Source organism: Ursus maritimus, unplaced genomic scaffold (genome assembly GCF_017311325.1).
Source record: "Ursus maritimus isolate PB19 unplaced genomic scaffold, ASM1731132v1 scaffold_5, whole genome shotgun sequence".
In the NCBI taxonomy this organism is placed as follows: Eukaryota; Metazoa; Chordata; class Mammalia; order Carnivora; family Ursidae; genus Ursus; species Ursus maritimus.
In genome coordinates, this window is record NW_024426663.1 from 84,286,354 (window position 1) to 84,304,524 (window position 18,171).

The following is an 18,171-nucleotide window of genomic DNA, read 5'->3' on the forward strand; positions in this document are numbered from 1 at the left end:
ATATATATATATATATTCTTGTTTAGTTACTTTTTTGTCATTATGTAATGTACTTCTTAGTGTTTTGTTACCATTTTTGGCTTAAAGTCTATCTTGTCCATTATAAGTAAGTTTTCTCTTTTGGCTTCCACTTGCATGAAATATCTTTGTCCTTTCACTGTTATCCTAAATGTGTCTTTAAAGTTGAAGTTATTCTCTTGTAGACAGCATATAGTTGTGCTTTTTTTTAAATGCATACAGCTGCTGTGTCTTTTGATTAGATAATTTAATCAATTTATATTTAAAGTTACTTCTTACTGTCATGTTATTTTTGTTTTCTGCCTATTTTGTATTTCCCATTTTTTTGTTCCTCTTCTCTAGCTCTCTGTATTTGTACAGTGATTGTTTTCCATAGGGGTATGTTTTGATTCCTTTTATTTTATCTTTTATGAACTCACTGTACATTCACTTTGTGGTTATTGCAAGAATTATATATAACATCTTCTACATGTAATAGATATTTTATTCACATAACATTAACCTCAGTCACATACGAAATGCAATTTGCATAATGAAATAAAAGAACAATAAACTCATGAAGATTAAGAGATTATTATTTTTTCTTGCAAGAGAAAATCAATCGCCAGCTGAATAGACTTTAAGATAATAAGAAAATCCATAAGTCTGAATTCATAGAATTATGAATTGCCAGATTAACATTACAAAACACAAAGCACTATGTATTAAGGATAAGAACTTTATTTTCACCTCCAGGGATATAGAAATATAGACAGAAGAACTTACACTGATATGGAGAAGAGTGTCAGACTTCTGGAAAAAATATATTTACAGGTTGTTTGGACAGTCAAAATCAAGGTTCAGTTAGCATGATAGTAGGGGTTCCTGGGTTGCTCAGTCAGTTAAGCATCTGCCTTTGGCTCAGACCATGATTTCAGGGTCCTGGGATCTCTTTCTCTCACTCTGCTCTCTTTCTCTCAAATAAGTAAATAAAATCATCAAAAAAATAACTAGCATGATATTATAAGAAATACAGAGTTAAAAAGGAGGTGAATAACAAGATATTTTAAGAATAACCCATGAATGAAAACTCTTGCACAAAGACAATCATGTGTATAATTAAAAACTAATTAAATCATGATATAAAGACATATTTTTGTTGTTATGTTGAGTATCTTTATGTGTTGTAGCAGGGAGTTAGGCTGTCCACTGAGCATCATATGCAGGATGCAGGTTGCTTGATGTGTTCTTTATATTTTATGACAAATCATCTAAAACAAAAAATAAATTCTTCTGTTGATTACTTACTCTGCTATATGTAGAAGAAATAGAAAACTAATTAGATGAAATTAAGTAACACTTTTTATTCACTTAAAGAGTTCAGTCCAGCTAGCCTCTCGGCTACACCATTTACTCCAGTTAAATGAAGTAAGATTATTTTACCATCTATATGACCACTTTTCACTGGCAAGATCATGTTTTTCTATGTGTGAACCTCCAAAATGATACACATTAAAATAATGGAGTGATTAAGTAAGTATTTTGGTGAATTTTTGTATTTACCTGAATTTATGTTGTACCTGTCAATTCTGCCACTAAACTGTTTATATGTCCCTTAGGGAAAAAAATGTAAATTAAAATTCAAGACAATAATGTCACTGTAAATCAAAATTCATATTTCAGTATGTGTAGAAGTCTAGGGGATCCTTAACTCTGAAAATAGGTAAAATTAGGGGTGCCTAGTTTCTCATTCAGTTAAGCATCTAACTCTTGATTTTCACTCAGGTCATGATCTGAGGGTCCTGAGATTAAGCCCTGTGTCAGGCTCTGTGTTGGCTATGAGTTGGCTATGAGTTGTAGAATCTTACTTTTTTCCCCAAATTGTCTCACCAATTGTCCTGGTTATGCTTGTCAATAACACACTGTCATCACCATTTATTTATGTTATCTCCAGGGCTTTGAATTCTGATCCTCTGTCCTATATGCTTCTTTCTTACATGGGGACTATACACTTTCATTCACAGTAGTATTTTATAATGTATTTTGATAACTAACAGTAAGTGCATGAAGGTGGTTTTCCTCTTAAACTACTTTGAAAAATCCATAGGAAATACAGGATGAAGTATCAGGCTCCTTAACAACATGAATATGCAACCATCACAATCTAGAGTATGGATTATTTTATAGGTCACTTAGTTCCATTAACAAATAATATTTTTTAATGAGTAAGAAAATATAGACTAAAAGATTTAAAAGTTTATTAAATTAATTAGATGGACTTCTTTTGGATTATAATTATTACATATATGTATAAAAATTATTGAAATTTTAACATTGACTATTTTATGAAATTAAGAATGGTAGCTTACTGTTTAAAAATATATCATGGTAAAAAAAAGAATATACATGGTATATAATAATAGGCTTAAAGAAGCCCACATTATTAGAGATAAGTACTGTAATATTTACAGATGCAAAGATGTGATACATTTACTTACTTTAAAATGTTTGGTAGGTGATGGGTTATGGGAGAATACAGAACAATATTTTCCTGTGATTATAATTATTGAGAATGTGTGATTGATTCATGAATATTGATCATGATATCCCTGCACTTCACATTCCAATGAATACCTTCAAAAGGAAACTAAAAAAAATGAGAATTTGAATCAGAATTCCATAAATTTATAGAGTGTATGAAGATTAATTAAAATTGTATATTCAATCTTCTACTCTATACTCTACCATTCCATCTAGAAACATATTTACTTACCACTTCTTTCATAAAATTCTGGGAGAAAATTGTGCTTATGTAAATATTGAAAACTTCTCAATAAATTTATTTTCAAGACGTGAAAATTTTGTTGCATTTGTAATTTTTTAAAACTAGAATTTGTAACTGTTTAGGGCCTTTCATTTTCTTTTTCTGTATTAACTGTGTGTCCCCCTATACTTTCCTTGCATTCTTATGGTATTCTAGTTAAATCCAACCATATTGCATGTTACTTATATTATAAGCAAATACTGATTTTTGCTTGTTTTCCAAAAGTTAATGTATTTTTGGTTGCAGGAATGTTTACCACAATGTGCATGACCATGGCTTCCAGGAAGATGTTGAGAAAAAATACATGTTTCTTGCATTTAATATCCTGATGGGAAGCATTGAGAGTGTTTTATTTATCTTATTTTGAACATTATTAATTAATTTATTTATTTGAGAGATAGAGAGTGAGAGAGAGAGTGTGTGTATGAGGGGAAGGAACAGAGAGAGAGTGAGAGAGAAATTTAAGCAGATCCAGGATGGGCATGAAACCCAATGTGGGGTTTGATCTCACAACACTGAGATCACAACCTGAGCTGAAATAAAGAGTCAGATGAATAACACAACCACCCTAAGTGTGTTTTATTTTTAATGCAAGAAGGCTATGGATTTTCATATACTATAGACTTTATTTTTGGTCTGCACTACCAAAAACTTTTTTTGTGTTTTTAGTGTTCTACAGAAATTTATGTTTCTTTTTTATAGAAATTTTATCCCCATTGGTGTGTTGCCATAGTTTTTCTCTAATTTAGAGTAATTATTGACTCCTCTCTTTCTCTAACTATTCAATTCACCAACACACTTGTTGGCTGTACATTAGAACCCCTTTCGTATATGCCTACTTCTCAACAGCTCCCCTGCCGATCCTGGACTCAGCTGCCATTGTCTCTTGCTTTGGTACCATGAAGAACTTTCAGCTGCTCTTCTAATTTTTCATTTTTTTTCTTCTAAATTGTCTCCCTGTGACAACTCGAGGTATTCTATAGAAAAATTAATCAGGTGATACATGTTTCTTCTCAGATTTCTCCAATAGATTGTATAAGACCAAATTATTTAAACTGCCATAAATTGCTATTGAATACATTTCTGAACTTACCCAGAGTATATCCCTCCCTCACTGGATTTGTACTGCTGTCCTCTTTGATTTTCCTCATGGTCTTAAGGTTTTTGCATTGTTGTTCTCTCCCCTAGTACACAAATTGCCTTTGGCTAACTCCTTCATTGCAGTCAGATCTCTCAAGTATCACTAATACAAGACGTCTTGTTGACCAAACAACATAACATAGCATTCTACCCATTGCCTAGTTCTTTCAAATTCACAAGTGCTAGTATTATTTTTATATTATAATATTTGTCTATTTATATATGTACTTATTATACATTCCCCCATTACAATGCAAGTTTCTGAATGTAAGAAATTTGTCTTCTTTACTTCTGTAATTGTACAATCTGAAACAGGAGCTGACAAACAACATGAACTAAAGCATTTTTAATGAATGGATTGTTACATTAATCCTCATACCTAGACATCTTTGGAATTCTGTAATTACGAATGTTTGTTTAAAAGATACCTTTTATTGGGACACCTAGGTGAAGCAATAGGTTAAATGTAAGACTCTTGTTTTTTACTTGGGTTGTGATCTCAGGGTAGAGACAGAGTCCTACATCAGGCTTTGTGCTCAGCATGGAGTCTATTTAAGAGTCTCTTCTTTTCCCTCTGCCCCTTCCCCCTCTGTAATTAATTAATTAATTAATTAATTTTTAAAAAAATTATATTTATTGTTCTACCATAGTTTCCATTTCCTGGTAGTTTATTTATGATAAAGAATGATATTCATGGGTAACATTTGTCCAAATTTATACATTTTACTGTTTTTTTTTTAATTTTATTTTTAGAGTAGTTTTATGTTCACAACAAAATTACAGGAAAAGAGAGAAATTTCTCATATCCCCACATATTCCTGGGCTCCCTAATTATAAACAGCCCTCACTAAGGTGGTATATTTGTTACATTTGATAAACCTATATTGACACATCAAAACCACTCAAAGTTCATAGTTTGCCTTAGGGTTTACTCTTGGTGTTGTATATTCTATAGGTTTCAAAAATGTATAATGACTTATATCCATCATTAGAATTCTATATACAATAGTTTCACTGTCCTAAAAAATCTTCTGTGTTCCACCAATTGATCCCTTTCTCCTTCCCCAATTCCTGTCTCCATAGTTTTGCCCTTTCCACAAGAATGTTGTGCTGTGGAATCACACAGCATGTTGCCTTTTCAGATTGGGTTCTTTCAGTTGCTAATATGCATTTCAGCTTCCTCCATGTCTTTTTATGGCTCAATACTTGTCTGTTTATTTGGTTCATTTGTTTTTAGTGTGGAAAAATATTCCATATTCTGGATTTACCATGATTTATTCATCCATTTGCATACTGAAGGAAATGTTAGTTGTTTCCAAGTTTTGTCAATTATAACTAAAGCTGTTATAAATATCCATGTGAGGTTTTGTGTAGACATGAGTTTTCAGTCCCTTTGGGTAAATACCAAATATGTGATTGCTGGGTTGTATTGTGAGAGTTTGTTGAGTTTTGTGAGAAATGGTCAATCTATCTTCCAACGTGGCTGTAGTTGTCCTACCAGCAGTGAATGAGAGTCATTAGGGCTTCATATCCTGGTCCACATTTGGTGTTTTAAAAGTGTTCTGCATTTTGGACATTCTAAATTATATATGTAATTTTTGCCCTATTTTTAAACCAGTAGTTTTCTTAATGCTGGCTTTAAGAGTTGTTTGAATATTTTGGATAACATGCCTTTTTGCTAATAATTTTTTTAAAGATTTAATTTATTTGAGAGAGAGAGAGAGAGAGGGAACTCAATTAGGGGGAAGGACAGAGGGAGAAGGAGAGGCAGACTTTCCTGTGAGCAGGGAGCCTGATGTGGGGCTTGGTCCCAGAACCCTGAGATCATGACCTGAGATGAAGGCAGCCACTTAACTGACTGAACCACACAGACACCCTTGCTAATAATTTTTCATAATTTGTTTCTTGTGTTCTTATTCTCTAGACATAGCCTTTCACTTAATAGAAGTTTTCAGTTTTAATAAATTCCACCTTCTTTATTATTTCTTTCATAGAAAGATATTATTTGGTATAATGTCTTAAAGTCATCAGCATATCAAGGTCATCTGGGTTTTTTCTCTGATATTATTAGACGTTTTATAGTTTTTGGTTTGTTTGTTTTGTATCTTTTCTTGTTTTGTTTTTAGTTTACATTTAAGTCATGATCCAATTCTATTTAGTATTTGAGAAGGTTGTAATGTTTGTATCTAGATTCAGGTTTGCTTGTGGATGTCCAATTCTTCTGGCACAATTTGTTGAAAAGAGAACATTTCTCTTTTGTTTTGGCTTTGCTCCTTTATCAAAGATCAATTTGGTATATTTTTGTGTTTCTATTTCTGGACTTTATTTATACCATTGATCTACATGTCTATTACTCTGCCAACACCACACTGCCAAGATTATTGTAGCTTTATAACAAGTCTTGTTGTTTGGGTTGTATCAGTCCAACTTTGTTCTTCCCTCCCAATATTTTGTTGGCTATTCTGGGTCTTTTATTTCTCCATGTAAACTTTAGAATCAGTTTGCCTTTCATTATATTCTGTAATATTTTACTAATTTTTGTTCTTTGGACATTCTTACTAGATTCCTACTTTAGGACCTTAGCTTAGTTAATTTCCTTTGAACAGCTTACTACCAGGTATATGCATACCCACTTCTTTTAATTTCTTTGGTTCTCCACTGGAATGTCACTATAATAGAGAATTTATCCATGTTCTTCCAACTTAAACCAGCCACTGCTTTTCCACATACTCTATTTTATTATTTTTTTTCCTCTCATAGAGTGTCATCATATTTGTGTGTGTGTGTTTGTGTCTGTTTCTCTTCTCTATTCTTGAATTCATATATGTTAAAAGCTGACTTATATCTGACAAATATTTGATTCCTATATATTTGTTGAAAAATTGAATGAAATAAAATTGAATGAAATTTGCATAGAATAGATTATTAGTTAGACAATATTAACATGCCCCCAAACTCACACCTATACCATATATATAAGATGAGTACATTCTCATGATTTCTTCACACTGGCAATGGCCATGAGACTTAGCTAATAAAATGTGGATGAAAGTGGAAATATTACAGTTTCTGTGAATTCTGTAAGAGGCTTTCCCTGAAAACTTGAACTTTCACCATAAGACAAGCATGTCCTGAGTAGCTGCTGTCCATTCAGTTAGTTGAGGATGATTAAGAGTCACAACGAATCAATCTGAACTCACAACCAGCCATCCAACCTATATGGTTGTGTGAAATAAATGCTTTATTTTTTATGCCGCTGAGATTCTGTAGTTGTCTTTTGTGCATTATAATACTTTATCTTAAAGTACGAGCATGACTAATATAGGAACTTAATAAGTCAAATGCAGATCTTGCCATATATGAAATCTCATGATACCATTCAATCAATACAAGCACTACACCTGGGAATAAGAGGAGAGCGATTGTCCTCAGGGCATCCAGAAGTGTGGAATATTCTCTGTCTTTGTTTAGTGAAAGCTTCACTGTGTGATTTGTTCTGGTAAATGGAAGGTGAATAAAATATGAATAAAAGTGAAGGATTCAAAATCCAAACAAGCTTTAAGAGCTATTACATAGTCTCACTATTGTTTTTATTCCTTTGCCATGATAGTAGTGGGCCAGTGAGACTTCAACACAGAAAAGAATAAAGTCATGGGCCTGTGTTTCACTTGAATCATACCAAACAGGTCATGTAATAAAAAGTTGATGGCCAACATTGTGAGTCATTGACACTTGGAAATTGTAAACTAATTAATATAGAGTTCAAGGTCAATTCCAGTGATGTGTACCAACCATTAGATAAATAACAGTACCCTATTATTCATGATTGTTTCAGGAACATGCATTCTACAAAGTGTTGTCCAATTTGTTCATGTGTTATTTGGGGAAGGATTTTGATAAAGGATTTTCCTTACTATTCTGACAGCCCTGTGACTAGCATATTGTAGACCACTGTGAATTGCAGATGTAAATCCTGGTGATGCTGTTTCTGTATTTTCCCAGCCATAAAATCCATACTTACAATGAAACTAAAGCTAATAAAAGCATAGAAAAATAAAGTGTAAGAATCTAATTAATGATGTTATCAATTCACTGAATAAAATCATGTTATATTTTGAACACCAAAAATGAATCTTTAACAGTCATATAGAGGTGATTTGAGTTTTTAAATTATTTACAAAGATTGGAGGCAAGATGGCAGAAGAGTAGGGAAACTTGATTTATCTGGTCTCTTGAGTTCAGCTAGATAACTATCAAATTATTCCACATAATTATAAATTCAACCTCAGATGTAAGAAAAAAAATGCTGGAATACTACAAGGAGAAAAGAAACCACTTTTTGCAAGGTAAGAGATGCAGAGAAGTGAATCTGAGGTGATATTTGGAAGATAAACAACAGGGGGATGGAGACTTCAAAAGCTGGCTATGGGAAAGTGGAATAAAACCTGAGCACAAAATTGGGACCTTTAGAAGTCTCCTCCGGTGTGAGAGCTCCCTACATGAAAGGTGCTCAGGTGGTGAAATAGGGCAGATTTCTAGGTGAGACAATGTGGTCTTGGGAATCCTGGTGTCACAGAAAGAACAGGGGTGCTAGATACTGCAGAATTCCAAAGCACTGAAGCAGGGAAACTGGTTATGGTCAGTGAGCCGGGGAGGGGGCTTTCAGCTAGATCAACCATAAATGGCAAACCAAGACATGACCAGGTGACTGCCCTCTGTGTGAAGGCCCTGAAAGGGCAGAAATGTGACCCTCTGCCTTCCCCTGGGAGGATCAATGTAGGCACAAACCCCAAGAGTCTACAAAGTTTGGTACACACAAAAGTGAAGACTGCTTATCCCTGAGGGTTAACTGGGGAGAGAGGATGCAATCTTTCAGCTTCAGGACTGGAGATCAGGGTATGGCCATTTTAATTTTTATCCTCTTAGAAGCACAGAAATCCTTAAGGGAACAAAAGTGACATAGAGCAACCAAAAACAAGTTACACTGAGGCCAGCAACCTTACAAGGGGTGGTGCAACTACACCGAGGCCAAGAACCTGTGAGTCAGTGCAGCAGGTCCCTCCTACAGAAGGCAAACTGGAATAGCTGAACACCAAGTTTACAGAGCTCACAGGACTGCAAAACCTCAGTGCTAAGGGAAAATAGTATATAAAATTCAAGTTTTTTTTTCTCCTCATGATTCATTTAGCTTTCAGTTTAAATTTTTCCTTTCCTTTTTTCTTTTCTTTTTTCCTTCATTTTCAACTAGTGTCTTATTTTATCAACTTTTTGTTTTTAAGTCTTTTTTTAACTTTCATTTTTATATTTACATTTTATAGATATATTCTTCACTTTTGGTTTCCTTTCACTGTATTCAATTTTATTTTTAAAAATATTTTATTTGTTTATTTGACAGAGAGAGAGAAAGAAAGAGAGCACAAGCAGAGGGAGCTGCTGAAGGAAAGGGAGCTGCTGAGAGAGAGGCTCCCCGCTGAGCAGGTAGCCTGATGTGGGTCTTGATCCCAGGACCCAGGGATCATGATCTGAGCTGAAGGCAGATGCTGAACTGAGCCACACAGACATCCCTCAATTTTATTTTTGTATATATACAAGTTTTGCTTTCTTTACAATTTTGGGATTTAGTGTTTTCTAACAAACAGACCAAAATACACCTAGAACCAAGTGGGTCACTATTTTTTGTTCAGCTAGGAGATTATATTATCTCTTCACCCCACCTATTTTCTTTTTCTTTCCTTTTTTTTTTTTATTTTGGTTTCTGATGTCTTTGAATTTGTCTAGTGTGCATTTCATTTGGGTCATGGTTCATATTTTTGATTTTGATCTCTCATTCATTCATTCTTTTCTGAGAAAAATGACTAGAAGGAGGAATTCACAACAAAAGAAAGAACCAGAGGTAATACTCTCTTCCACAGACCTAATCAATATGGAAGTAAGTAAAATGTCAGAGCTGGAATTCAGTAAAATGATTATAAAGTTACTAGTCGGATTTGGAAAAAAAAAGCATTAAAAACACTAGATAATCTCTTAGTGTGAAAGGAGATCTAATCAGGTTGAAATTAAAAATGCTCTAAATGAGATGCAGTCTAAATTGGATGCCTAACATCTAGGGTAAATGAGGCAGGAGAGAGGCAATGACATAGAAGAAAAGTTGATGGAAGGAAAGAAGCTGAGGAAAAGAGAGAAAAACAACTAATGAATCATGGGGATGTTGAGAAATCACTGATATCATAAAGTGAAACAATATTAGAACTATTGGGGTCCAGAGGAAGAAGAAAGATAGAGAGGCCTAGAAGGTATATTTGAACAAATCATAGCTGAGAACTTCCCTCATCTAAGAAAGGAAACAGGCATTCAAGCCATGAAGCACAGAGAACCCCCCTCAAAAACAATAAAAATAGATCATCACCCTGATATGTAATAGGGAAGCTTGCAAATAGGGTAACAGGATAATGGATATTAAAGAGGATATATGGGGGCACGTGGGTGGCTCTGTCATTAAGTGTCTGCCTTTGGCTCAGGGCATGATCCCAGTGTTCTGGGATCGAGCCCCACATCAAGGTCTTCCACTGGGAGCCTGCTTCTTCCTCTCCCACTCCCCCTGCTTGTGTTCCCTTTCTCGCTGGCTGTCTCTCTCCCTGTCAAATAAATAAATAAAATCTTTTAAAAAATAAAAAAAAATAAAGAGGATACATGTTTGGATGAGCACTGGGTTATAAGCAACTAATAAATACACAACTAACATATCATTGAACACTACATCAAAAATTAATGATGTACTATAGAGTGGCTAACTGAACATTATGAGAGAGAGAGAGAGAGAGAGAGAGAGAGAGAATCCTGAGCAGTTCAAGACGAGAGGTTCTTAAACTACAGGGGGTGGAAACATTAGGCTGGCAGCAGACATATCCACAGACATCTGGCAGGCCAGAAAGGGCTGGCATGATATATTCGGCGCACAAAAAGAAAAACATGCAGCCAAAAACAATTTACCAAGCAAGGCTGTCTTTCAGAATGGAAGGAGAGCTAAAGAGCTTCCAGAACAAACAGAATTTAAAAGAATTTGTGATCACTAAACCAGCTTGGCAAGAAATGTTAAAGGGGATCTTGTAAGGGAAGAGATAACCCAAAACTAACATAGATCCAAAAGAAACAGAGACAATCTACAGAAACAAAGACTTTACAGGTAATACAATGACACTAAATTCATATCTTTCAATAGTTATGCTGAATGTAAATGGGCTAAATACTCCAATCAAAAGATGCAGAGCATCAGATTGGATAAAGAAACAAGACCTAACCATATGCTGTCTACAAAAGACTTGTTTTAGATGAAAAGACATCTCAAGATTGAAAGTGAGGGGTGGAGAACAATTTATCATGCTAATGGACTTCAAAAGAAAGGTGGAGTAGCAATCCTTATATCAGAGAAATGATATTTTAAACCAGACTGTAGTAAGGGATGAAGATGGACACAATATCATACTTAAAGGGTATATCCAACAAGGAGATCTAACAATTATAAATATTTATGCTCCTAAATTTGGGACAGGCAATTATATAAACCAATTAATAATTAATTAAATAAACACATTGATAATAATACAATAATAGTAGGGGACTTCAACACCCCCTCACAACAATGGAGAGATCTTCTAAGCAGAAGATCAGCAAGGAAACGAGGGCTTTGAATGACACCCTGGACCAGATGGACTTTACAGGTATATACAGAGCATTCCATCCTAAGGTAACAGAATACATATTCCTTTCGAGTGCTCGCAGAACATTCTCCAGAATAGATGACATACTGGATCACAAGTCAGGTCTCAACTGATACCTAAGGATTGGAATCCTTCCTGGCATATTTTCAGACCACAATGCTTTGAAATTTGAACTCAATCACAAGAGGAAATTTGCAAGGAACTCAAACACTCAGAGGTTAAAGAACATCCTACTAAAGAATGAATGGGTCAGGGGCACCTGGGTGTCTCAGTCGGTTAAGTTTCTGCCTTCTGCTCAGATGATGATCTCAGGGTCCTGGGATTGAGCCCTGCATCAGTTTCCTTACTCAGTGGGAAGCCTGCTTCTCCCTCTCCGACTCTCCCACTTGTGCTTTCAGTCTCTCTCTGTGTCGAAAATAAATTATATCTTAAAAAAAAAAATGAATCGGTCAACCAGGAAATCAAGAAGAATTTAAGAAAAAAAAATCATGGAAACAAATGAAAATGAAAACACAACTGTTCAAAACTTTTGGGATACAGCAAAAGTGGGCCTAGGAGGGAAATTTACAGCAATACAAGCATTTCTTTAAAAAAAATTAGAAATATCTCAAGCACACAAGCTAACCTTACACCTAAAGAAGCTGGGGAAAAAACAGCAAATAAAGCCTAAACCAAGCAGGATAAGAGAAATAATAAGGATTAGGGCAGAAATGAATGCAATATAAACCAAAAGAACAGTAGAACTAATCAATGAAACTAGAATCTGTTTCCTTGAAAGAATTAACAAGATTGATAAGCCCCTAGCCACACTTATCAAAAAGAAAAGAGAAAGGACCCAAACTAATAAAATCATGAATGAAAGGAGAGATCACAACCAACACCAAGGAAATATAAACCATTTTAAAAGCATGATCAACAACTATAGACCAACAAATTAGGCAGTCTGAAAGAAATAGATGCATTTCAGGAAACTTATAAACTGCAAAAATTGAAACAGAAAGAAATAGAAGATCTGAACAGACCCAAAACCAGCAAGAAATTGAGGCAGCAATAAAAAATCTCCCAAGAATCAAGATTCCAGGTCCAGATGTCTTTCTAGGGGAATTCTACAATATTTAAGGAAGAATTAACACTTATTCTTCTAAAAGTCTTCGAAAAAAATAGAAGTGGATGGATAACTTCCAAGCAAATTCTATGAGGCCAGATTACCTTGATCCCAAAACAAGACAAAGACCCCATCAAAAAGTAGAATTACATACCAATATCCCTGATGAACATGGATGCCAAAATACTCATCAAGATACTTGTCAATAGGATTCAACAGTATAGTAAAAGAATCATTCACCACCACTAATTGGGATTTATTCCTGGGCTGCAAGGGTGGCTCGACATCAACAAATCTATCAACATGATACATCACATTAACAAAAGAAAGGACAAGGACCATATGATCCTTTCGACTGATGCAGAAAAAGCATTTGACAAATACAGTACCCTTTCTTGGTTAAAACAGTGTAGGGATAGAGAGAACATACCTCAATATCATAAAGTCATATATGAAAAGCCCACAGTGAATATCATTCTCATTGGGGACTTATCAAACTCAACACCCAAAAAACAGAATCTAGTCAGAAAATGTGCAGAAGACATGAACAAACATTTATCCGAAAAAGACTTTAAAATGGCCAACAGACACATGAAACAATGCTCAACATCACTTGTCTTTGGGGAAATACAAATAAAAACCACAATGAAATACCACCTCACCCCAGTCAGCATGGCTAAAATTAACAAATCAGGAAACAACAAATGTTGGTGAGGATACAGAGAAAGGGGAACCCTCTTACACTGTGGGTGGAAATGCAAGCTGGTACAGCCACTCTGGGAAACAGTGTGGAGTTTCCTCAAGAAGTTAAAAATAGAGCTATACTACAACCCAGCAATTGTACCACTAAGAGTTTACCCCAATGATACAAATATAGTGATCTGAAGGGACACCTGCCCCCCAATGTTTATAGCAGCAAATTCCACAATAGCCAAAATGTGAAAAGAACTGAAATGTCCACTGACAGATAAATGGATAAAGAAGATGTGGCATATTTTTATACAATGGAATATTACTCAGCCATCAGAAATGATGAATACCATTTACAACCTTGTGGATGGAACTGGAGGGTATTATACTGAATGAAATAATCAGAGAGAGACAATTATCACATGGTTTTACATATGTAGAGTATAAAAAACAACGCAGAGGATCATAGGGAAAAGTAGGGAAAACTTAATGAGAAGTCATCAGTGAGGGAGAAAAGCCCTGAAAGACTCTTAACTATAGGAAACAAACTGAGGGTTGTTGAAGGGGGAGTGTGTGGAGAGTTGGGGTAATTGGGCTATGGATGTTAAAGAGGGCACATGATGTGATGAGCACTGAATGTTATACACAATACACAACATACTACATTTGTAATTAATGATGTACTATATGATGGATAACTGAAATAAAATAAAATAAATAATACATAAATTATTTTCAATAGAGGGAAATTTTAACTGACTTTGCAATAGTGAGATTATACGATGCTGGCAATAATTATGTAAAACCCTTTCTAACACATTTGTAAACAATATAATTCATACTTAAAGATATGAGTTACCTTTATCTAGGTAAATTTTCATATACCCAGAAAAAATACCTTACTGAGGGCTTCAGAGGGGAGGGGGGTAGGGGAAAGGGATAGGCTGGTGATGGGTAGTAAGGAAGGCACGTATTGCATGGTGCACTGGGTGTTATACGCAACTAATGAATCATCAAACTTTACATTAAAAAAATAAAAATTAAAAATTAAAAAAATAAAATAAATAAAATTAAAAGCAGAGTATCTGACACTTGTAAGCAATTATACAATGCTTATAAATGGCATTTTTGTGCTTAAAATAAAAATGCTTTAATAAAAAAAAGAAAAAATACCTTGGTATATATTTTAATATTTAAAATGCAGAGGTTTTTTTCTAGGTATTTTGTATTTTATCTAGATAAAATATTGATTTATTTTATAGGGCATGACAGTAGATCAAAGAGATATTGCAGATATGTCCTATGATAATAGGCAAATTGCTTTGAAAAAGTCTCCAAATATCTATTATCTGTTTATATTCCACTAAGTTTAAATATATTTCTATAATTTCCTAAATCCGAGATCTATTCTTTATAAGTAAACAAATATATGAGTGTCTAGGATATTTGTATATTTATAGATCTGTACCTTATTGACAATAAAGAAACATGGATACATTTTTAAATTATTCCTTCAATGATTGTTTACTACATTTTAATTAAATACCCTGTTATTCTGGGTAAATTATAGGTGGCACACTATTTCAAATTCCCTTTACTGACTTTTTATCAGTGAACATGAAATGATCAATCTAAGTGAATTTCGATAACTTTTCTATGCAGCTTCCTTTAACCTAATTGCACAATAAAATTGAGCACTATTCAACTTTATTTAAAGCTGTTTAGCTCCAGATCATTCCTCACAAAAAGCTTCACATGGTATCTAAAAACATTTGCAAATAACTGTGTTGGTAGTTGTAAATGCATTCCATTTCCTCATGTTTTACCCAAATCATATTAAACTCCTTGCATTCTTCCCTGGGGAACATGAGCATGTTGAAGGACTTATTAACATTTCACAGTTGTCTCCAATTAGGCAGTCCCGTTACTTGACTCATTTCTCTATGATGAAAATCCCACTGGAGATGATTCAGAAGGAACAAAGATCAGAAAATAATAAAATTTCCATGTTTACACATCCTCATGTTTAAATTACTTGGTTTAGTGTCTATTTTCTGGGGTATTATGCAAGCAAACACACATAGAATTTATTCTTTATTTAAAGGACTTCCTATTTATGTAGCTTATGTAGTCAACTTGTGACTCAGTGAAAGGGGGCATAATTGCATTTGTTTAATTTAGTAGTCTTTGTGAACAGACCATTAGTCGCCAGGAAGGTAAGTAGCTATAAAAATGGATATATCTGTACACATGCTTTCAAATTCATGACTATGCAACATCTCAGTGCCTAAGTTTTAGGTATATGTCACTGACTAAAATGTAAGAGTATCCTTTGCTACTTTTAAGATCTTTGGTTACGCAGAAAAAGTATCCTCCAAACGTGGCTGCATACACATAACCCTATAAAATAATCATTTTAATCACATTACTATATTATCGATGAAGGGGTAAATTCAAACTTATTTCTATTTTTTGATTATCTTTTAAGCTTTTTACATTTTTTTTACAATTAAATATACCAGTAGTTACACTTTGGGAAGGTAGAATAGGCTCTGGAGTAAAAATGATTGTCTAATCGAACATGCATTCTTTTATTTTAAACAACTCTGTGAAAGCAACCTATTAGAGTCTCTTTCTATTAATGTATTTTGCATTTTGTTTGATTGTTAGTTTTCAATGTACCATTGGGGGAAAAAAACAATTCTTTTGAAATACTCATCTGCATTTCATAAATTTATCTTCTTTTTAAATATTCTTATGTTAATAGCAAAATATTGCCATCTATATTTTTAATGCATCATTTCAACAGACCAGGTAAAATATCTGGGTATTCAGTATATAAATAAATAACCTCTCAAATTTTCTTATTATCTTGATGAATTTTCTCACACATGTGAAGCAAGCAGGATAATAATTATCTTTTTATATGTATTTATTTTTTAAGACTCATCTCTATTTAAAGTTCATCAATATTTTTTAAAAGTTTAAAAATATTAAAATAATATGTCTAATGCATAAATTTTGTAATTAAGTCTAGTAATTTTGACGATACAATGGACTGAAAGGAGGGAGGGAAGAAGTTAGGGTGGGTGAAGGGAGGAAAGGAAGGAATGAAAGGATGGAGAAAGGCGAAATGAAGGGAGAAGCAAGAATCTAAGGGAGAAAATATTATGGAAAAAGCTGTAGAATTTTGGAATGAGTAAAGAAGGTAGGTAGAATGAATGTCAATATTTACTAGTATTAGCATTGTTCTATCCATTGCCCTAAAGAAGATTCATATATAGATACACGTATTCTTGCCTGATGGGGCTTATGATCCCATTTTGTAGATGAGTAAAGCAAGGTTGTAAAACACAGACTTGTCTACATCCATCAGCCCATAACTGTCAGAGTGAGATTACAAATACGGATCTGTCTAATGAAAACCCAATGTTCTGTTAATGTAACTGGGGCCCCAGAATGCAAAACCACCAGGCTCTGGAGGTCCTAAACAGACCACATTTGGTCACTCACTGCTGACAAAATACACAGGCAGGCAGATGAGTGACCCTGAAAAAGGATGAAATTCGTTTCAGTGAGGTCAACACTTGGAAGACAGTAGACTAAAATCTCAAAGATGGTCTCCAAAGTTCTGAAAACACTTTTAGGTTTATATAAGGAAAATGTGAAACAAAGGTCAATGGGTACATACAGGTGAGAAGAAAAAATCAGGTTGATCACAATTACGTGGGGTCTTGCTGGCGTCAGAGCAGTCATTGTTGTGTGAGGTGTAGTTTGGTCCCTATCATGGGTTGTTATGTCTGCAAGTTGGGCTGCCTGAATTAAAAGAAATAAGCTGGAAAGGATAACCATCAGTTAGTTCAGATTAAGGTAAAAATGGAGGTATTTAAAGTTTACTGATCTTTAACATATTTCATGTGTGAAAACATATTTGAGATGATATGGATTAGAATCCCAATTTTGCAAATGATGAAAGTGAGGTTTAGAGTGAATTTAGTATTTCATCCCAGGTCATGCAGGTAATGAAAGCAGAAAATAAAATCTAGGCACTGAATTTTTACTCCAGAGCCTATTCTACCTTCACAAAGTGTCACTACTGGTATATTTAATCATGTCTGATTCCTATGAACGAATAAATAAAAATATTGCAAAACTTTAGTCTAATGGCATTGTCATAGTTATAGAAATAGACAGACATTTAGTAGTAAATAAGGCATCACCCACAAGAAGGAAGTGTTAAGGGCCATAGCAATAATAGAGGCCACATTTGCTGTAGAATATATAGAAGGATGACTTTACAGGGACCAGAGAACCTAGCATGGCATAAAATAGTGGCACTACAAATTATACTTACAGATTTTGGAGAATTTCCATGTTTTTTTTTTGTTTTGTTTTATTTTGTTTTGTTTTTTGGCAAATAATAAATTTGGAAAAAGTAAAAGATCCAGATTGGAAAAATACATATTTATTTGAAGATTCAGGCATTTGCCCTACAGCATGAAAACAGTAACATGAAGTACTTACATAAAACTGCTATTTTCACCATATGAATATTATTTTAATTTCAATTAACCAGAAATTGCCATGTGGCCAAGGGAAAAAGCTATTGGATGTGAATTAAAGCTCATCTCAATATTTTGTTTGTGTCCAGATATTCAGCTGTTTTGCATAATTTTGCTTATCTCTGCTGCAATTTT